This window comes from Octodon degus, unplaced genomic scaffold, assembly GCF_000260255.1.
Source record: "Octodon degus isolate 3935 unplaced genomic scaffold, OctDeg1.0 scaffold00086, whole genome shotgun sequence".
NCBI classification, from domain to species: Eukaryota; Metazoa; Chordata; class Mammalia; order Rodentia; family Octodontidae; genus Octodon; species Octodon degus.
This window is the reverse complement of record NW_004524662.1, coordinates 2,752,137-2,758,128: the sequence shown is the minus strand read 5'-3', so window position 1 is coordinate 2,758,128 and position 5,992 is coordinate 2,752,137. Positions and strand designations below refer to the sequence as shown.

General features: G+C 40.3%; 1 pseudogene; it reads left to right on the top strand.

Annotated features, from left to right (window-relative positions):
- Positions 1-1,762: 1,762 nt before the first annotated feature.
- LOC101586939 lies at positions 1,763-3,092 on the top strand (annotated as a pseudogene).
- The last annotated feature ends 2,900 nt before the right edge of the window (positions 3,093-5,992 follow it).

The window sequence follows — 5,992 nt, the reverse complement described above, 5'->3', positions numbered from 1 at the left end:
TTTTTCCAAATTTGTGGGTTGCCTTTTCACTTTGTTGGTAATTTTTTTTGATGTGAAAAAACTTCTCAGTAAGAGCAGGTCCCAGTTGTTAATTCTTTCAGCTGTTTCATGTGCGATTTGATTTTTGTTCATGAACTGTTTGCCTCCGCCTATGTCTTCAAGAGTTCCTCCTACTTTCTCTTCCAGGAGATTTAGTGTTTAGATACTTTAATGTTTAGATCTTTAACCCATTTTGACTTTAGTTTAGTGCATGGTGGTAGGCCTGGGTCAAGTTTTAGTTTTCAGCATGTAGAGAGCCACTTTTTCCATCACCATTTGTTTAAGAGGCTATCTTTCTTGCAGTAAGTATGTTTGACCCCTTTGTCAAAGATAAGGTGGCTGATTGCTAAAGTATGCTCTGAAAACTTTCCAGGTTAAAGTCATCATTGCTTAATGCTATAGCTTGGAAACTTGGGACCCAGAGACCTCTTCCTTTGTCTCAGAGGCACCATAACTCTTACTTAGGTGTTTTTGTGACCCTCCGCATCATTTGCCCCTCACCCTACCCCCAAAGACAGGTATATTTTGTTTGGACTCAATGTTCAGAAAATTTTAATCCTACACTTAGTCCAATGATTGTTTTTCCTTAATTGATGAGTCAAGATATCACTGCTCAGATTCTTGTCAGAAATTATAAAGTTTGAGCTCTTTGTTCTCCACCACTTACTGAAAGCTGGTTTCAAGAAATGTTGATAAATCTGGCTTATGAGGACAGGAAAACATTGTTCTAAGATACTTTTAAATTTTGCCTTAAGATTTCACCAGATTACAAGTATCTCCTATTTCTTATAGACATGTGGGTTCATACTTTGGCCTGTCCTAATGCATTTTATGAGAGACTCTCTGCTGCATTTATGGGTTTACTGTGGTTGAGAACCCATCCTCTCCATAACTGTGCTTCCTCCTCAAAAGGCCTTTCAGGTATAAGGAAAAGATGGGGTTCTTCTTGTAACGCAGCTTACCTGTAGCCAATGGAGAGTACGAGGCTTGCAGGTTAGTGTTGCTTCTTCTCTATATTGAATTATCAAAGCATTTTAAAGCCAAATTTCTGACTCACCCCTAGCTACTATCAACACCTTAGAATACACATTTCTTTTCTTAGAATACTCATTACAGATGTATATGCCTTTCCTTCTTATGTTGCTTCTGTTTATCTTTATCCTTCGATTAGTTCCTATTTTTGTAAGTTGCCCTAAATTGTTCATAGAACAAAGTTTCGTTTTAGACCAAATGAAATAACTGCTTCAGCCCCAGTTGTACCCTTCCATCCCTAACCACCTATTTCATTTGACTTCTTAAATACTCTTTACTGAAGCCAATTAAATAATTAATAATGAGCATTATGATAACAATTATTGGTTGAGAAATTCTATGAGCTAGAAAGATTATTGACATGCATTTTCTCATTTAATCTTTACAGCCAGCCCTCAGATATACACAGTGTTATGTTTTTATGCTATGACAAAGAGAAAACTGAGACTCAAGAATTTTAAAATATTATTCACATTAGTAAATGACAGAGCTTGAATGGAAACATTCCAAGGCCCTTTTCCTTCCCAGGTTACCATCTTGAAAAGCTGGTGCTCTTTACCCTTCATAAGAATTAACTTTTGGAAGTAAGCTGGGGTCTCCGCCGCCGACTGAGAGGAGCGGGCTCTTCTCGGCGCCAACTTCTGTGACCTGGCCATCAGCCCCACGTCACGGTCTGGAGGGGAGAAGAGGACGAGGGGGCCGAGGCTTTCTCCGGGGCCACTGGCTCTCTGGATCATCAGGAGTTTGCAGCTGACGTTGAATCCAGGCTGAAGATGGAAGGCGTGGAACTGAAAGAAGAATGGCAAGATGAAGATTTTCCAATACCTTTACCAGAAGATGACAGCATTGAAGCCGATGTGCTTCGTGTACCTGGATCAGAGAGCCAGCCTGACTCCTCAAAAGTTAATGGGAATAAAGTGAGAAAGAAATTAATGGCTCCAGACATTAGCCTGACTCTGGATCCTAGAGATGGCTCTGTGTTGTCGGACGATTTGGATGAAAGTGGAGAAATCGACTTGGATGGCTTGGAACCCCGTCAGAGAACAGCAATGAGTTTGAGTGGGACGATGACCTTCCAAAACCTAAAACTACTGAAGTCATTAGGAAAGGTTCAGTCACTGCGTACCCTACCGCAGAGGAGAAGGGGGATGGGCGGCGCTGGCGCATGTTCAGGATTGGGGAGCAGGACCACCGGGTCCACATGAAGGCCATCGAGCCCTACAAGAAAGTCATCAGCCACGGAGGATATCACGGGGATGGATTAAATGCCATCGTGGTGTTCTCAGTCTGCTTCATGCCAAAGAGTGGCCAGCCTAACTACCGATACCTGACGGACAATCTCTTTAAGTATGTTATTGGCGCTTTGGAGCTGTTAGTAGCAGAAAACGACATGATAGTTTACTTAAATGGTGCAACAACGGGAAGAAAAATGCCCAGTCTGGGGTGGCTCAGGAAGTACCATCAGCAAATTGATAGAAGGTTATGGAAAAACCTGAAATCCCTGATGATTGTTCATCCTTCTTGGTTTATCAGAACACTTCTGGCTGTTATGACCATTTATTAGCTCAAAATTCAGCCAGAAAATTAGATACGTCTTTAATTTGGCAGAACTAGCAGAACTTGTTTCCATGGAGTACGTTGGCATACCAGAATGCATCAAACAGGTTGATCAAGAGCTAAATGGAAGACAAGATGAACCGAAAAGCGATCAGTGAGCGTGGCCTCCAGCGCACGCCGGGCTGAAGACTGCGGCCACGGTGCAGCCACGTCCTGCCGTGCATTCGCGATGCACTTCTTGGCTTGTATTTTTGTGTAATCTGTGGCAAATTGATTTGATTGTTTAACGGACTTTTGTATAAGGGACTGCTCATTGCTGTCCTGGTTTTTCAATCTCCCGGATGTAGCTCTTTGGTGGCTACTCGCATTGTACTCACTTGTATTTTCTATTGCTAAATAGCAGAGAACTACACTTTATATAAAACAATTCATGCATTTGTTTATTGAACAATGCATCTTCAGTAAAATATTTATATGCGTAAATGGTAAAGGAAAGAAATAATATATATTTTTATGTTTTTGAACAATATTTTTTAATGCATACCTATCGTGTGGAAGAATATGCAGGTAAATAAGACCATTTTACAAAGTGCATGTTAGAATTTTTTTTTTCTAAATGGTTGAATACATTTCCTGGGTAACTTAGAAAATTAAGTTGTTCTAAGGCAGGAGACAGTTAAACTGAGTCTCATCATACCCGAAGATATAGATAGATTAGTGCCGTCCTGAGTTCACTTGACATGTATAGTTCTTTAACTCCAAAGTGCAAACACAAGTGACTTGCACATTTGCTCCTTTTTTAAAATGAGTAAACAAGCCATTTTTCAGAATTAGAGAACTTCAGCGGCTAGACATGAGGGTCTGTATATATGTATATTTGGGGCATTCTGTCTTCTGGCCCAGAGTCAGAACTGTTGCCAAGTCTTGGACTCGTTCACTGATGTGAAATAAGTGGTGTGCTCAGAGCACTGCCCTGAGCACGCGCCCTGAGTGAGCGGTGCCCAGGGTGTGGGGGGCTTTCCTGCCACTCCCTGGGCACACGGGGGGCTGCTGTGAACGTTGCTCTCACTGTGGCACTTTACCAAAACACTTCTGTGGCAGTCCTTTGAACTCAGTGGTAGTTTGACTTAGTAAGATATGGTATGTTTTCAAGTCGAATTGTGTTGGATGGTTCTGTAAATGACATTACTTTTGTAAGTCTTAGAGCATCATTTTCTTGTATTGTTTGGGAAAACATGTTTGATACAAGCAAAAAAAAAAAAAAAAAGAATTAACTTTTGATGGATTTCAGCTGCACTAAGGACAGGTAGCCCTCAAACCCAGTGGTTCATTTCTCCAACAGGGATGTGGTTGAGAGCGTGAGTGGGATGCCTTAGCCATCAACACGTTATCCTGCATTTCTGAGCTAGCATAGCCTCACCATCAATTGTTCCTTCTCCTTTCTTTCTTTCTCTTTCTTCTTTCTTTCTTTCTTTCTTTCTTTCTTTCTTTCTTTCTTTCTTTCTTTCTTTCTTTCTTTTTTTCAGAACCAGGGATTGAACTCAGACCTTTGCACTTGCCAGGGAAGCACTTATTCTACTGAGCCTTCTCCCTTTTGATGGAGGTGAAAGCTAGAGAGAGAGAGATGGAGAAAGAAGAAGATAACAGTTCATGCCTGTGATCCTAGCATTCTGGAAGGCTAAGGCACAGGCACTGTGAATTCAAGCCCAGCCTGGGCAATTGAAAGACTTAGTGAGACTCTATAAGATAAACACAAATAAGCAAACAAAAACCTTGGAATATGCTCAGAGCAAAGGTCCTGGGTTAAATCCCCAATACCAAAATTAAAATGGTTGGGACTATGTATATAAAAATATAGTTTTTAAATTTCAGACACAATACTAAATAATTAGAATTTATATTTTTGTTAGTCTAGTCTAACTAATCTCTCTCTCTCTCTCTCTCTCTCTCTCTCTCTCTCTCTCTCTCTCCAGGAAGGTGCTTAATCCACTGAGCTATCTCCTTGGCTCCTTGGCCCAATCTGGGTTGATTTTCATGAAGTAACAGGCAGAAATCTGTATTTTCTTAAACTTGAATTTATAAAGTAGTAATTTATATGCAATTCAAGTTAACTTTTTAGTTTATAATTGAGAGTTTTGACAAGTGTATACACTCACACATCCACCACCATAATCAAAGTTCAGAGTATTTCCATTATCCCCCAATATCATGTTTGTGAAATAAGTCAGATACAGAAAGATAAGTGCTGCGTATCCTTGGTCATATGTGGAAGCTTAAGACGTTGATCTTATACCAAGGGGAAATAGAACAGAGATAAACAGAGGCATGAAAGGGGAGGAGCGAAGAAGGGCAACAGATCTGCAGAGTAGGCTCCATAAGAGTTACAGCAGAAGAATGACTTTGAAAGTTCTACAACACAGCAGGGTAACTATATTTTGCAATAACTTATTAAGCATTTTATAAAGAATGGGGAATGGTGGTGCACATCTGTAATTCCAGTGCTCTAGGAGACTGTATTAGGAGAATCAAAGGCTTAAGCCCAGCCCAGCCAACTTAGCAAATTTGTCTTAAAAGTGGTGTGGGTGAGCTGAGGATGTAGCTTAGGAAAAAGGTCCTGAGTTCAATCCCCAGTACTCCCTCCAAAACAAGAACTATAAAAGAGGAACTCAAAATTCCCCAACACAAATAAATGATTAATATTTAAGGAGATGAAGATGCTAGTTTGGCCATTACAGATTATATGCATGCATCAGTTTACCACACCATACCCCACAAATATGTACAATTATTACATGTCTATCTTTTAAAAAGTTAAAAATGTATTTTCTTCTGAAGTTAATTCCCTCCTTTCAACCTACCAGTCCCAGGAAAGAATGTAATATTACCTAATCTACAATGTCATTTACATGGAATCATAAATATATGTTCTTTTGGGCCAGCAGACTAAAGCACCTGCTTAGCCAAATGAAGGGACCACGGTTCGATCCTGGTGCCACATGCTGCGCCGGCCCTGCACTCAGGGCAGGCTCAGTCAGCCAGAGTCTGAGCATAATTACTCCTGTAATCCCAGCAATGGGGAGACTGAAAGCAGTAGGATCACCATGAGTCTGAGCTTTGCAGTGAGACCCTGCAACAACCAACTGTCAGTATGTACATATATTCTTTTGTGTGTCTTCTTTTACTTAAGACAAGTTATATTCTGGAATTTATGTTTTATGTTTCAATTGTTCATTCATTTTTATTATTGAGTGTCTGACTGTAGATGGAATTTATATATGTGGATTTACCACACCTTATTTACCCATTCATCAGTTGATGGCATTTGCTTTGTGATGACTTTCATGAACCAAATTTCTGTGACTCT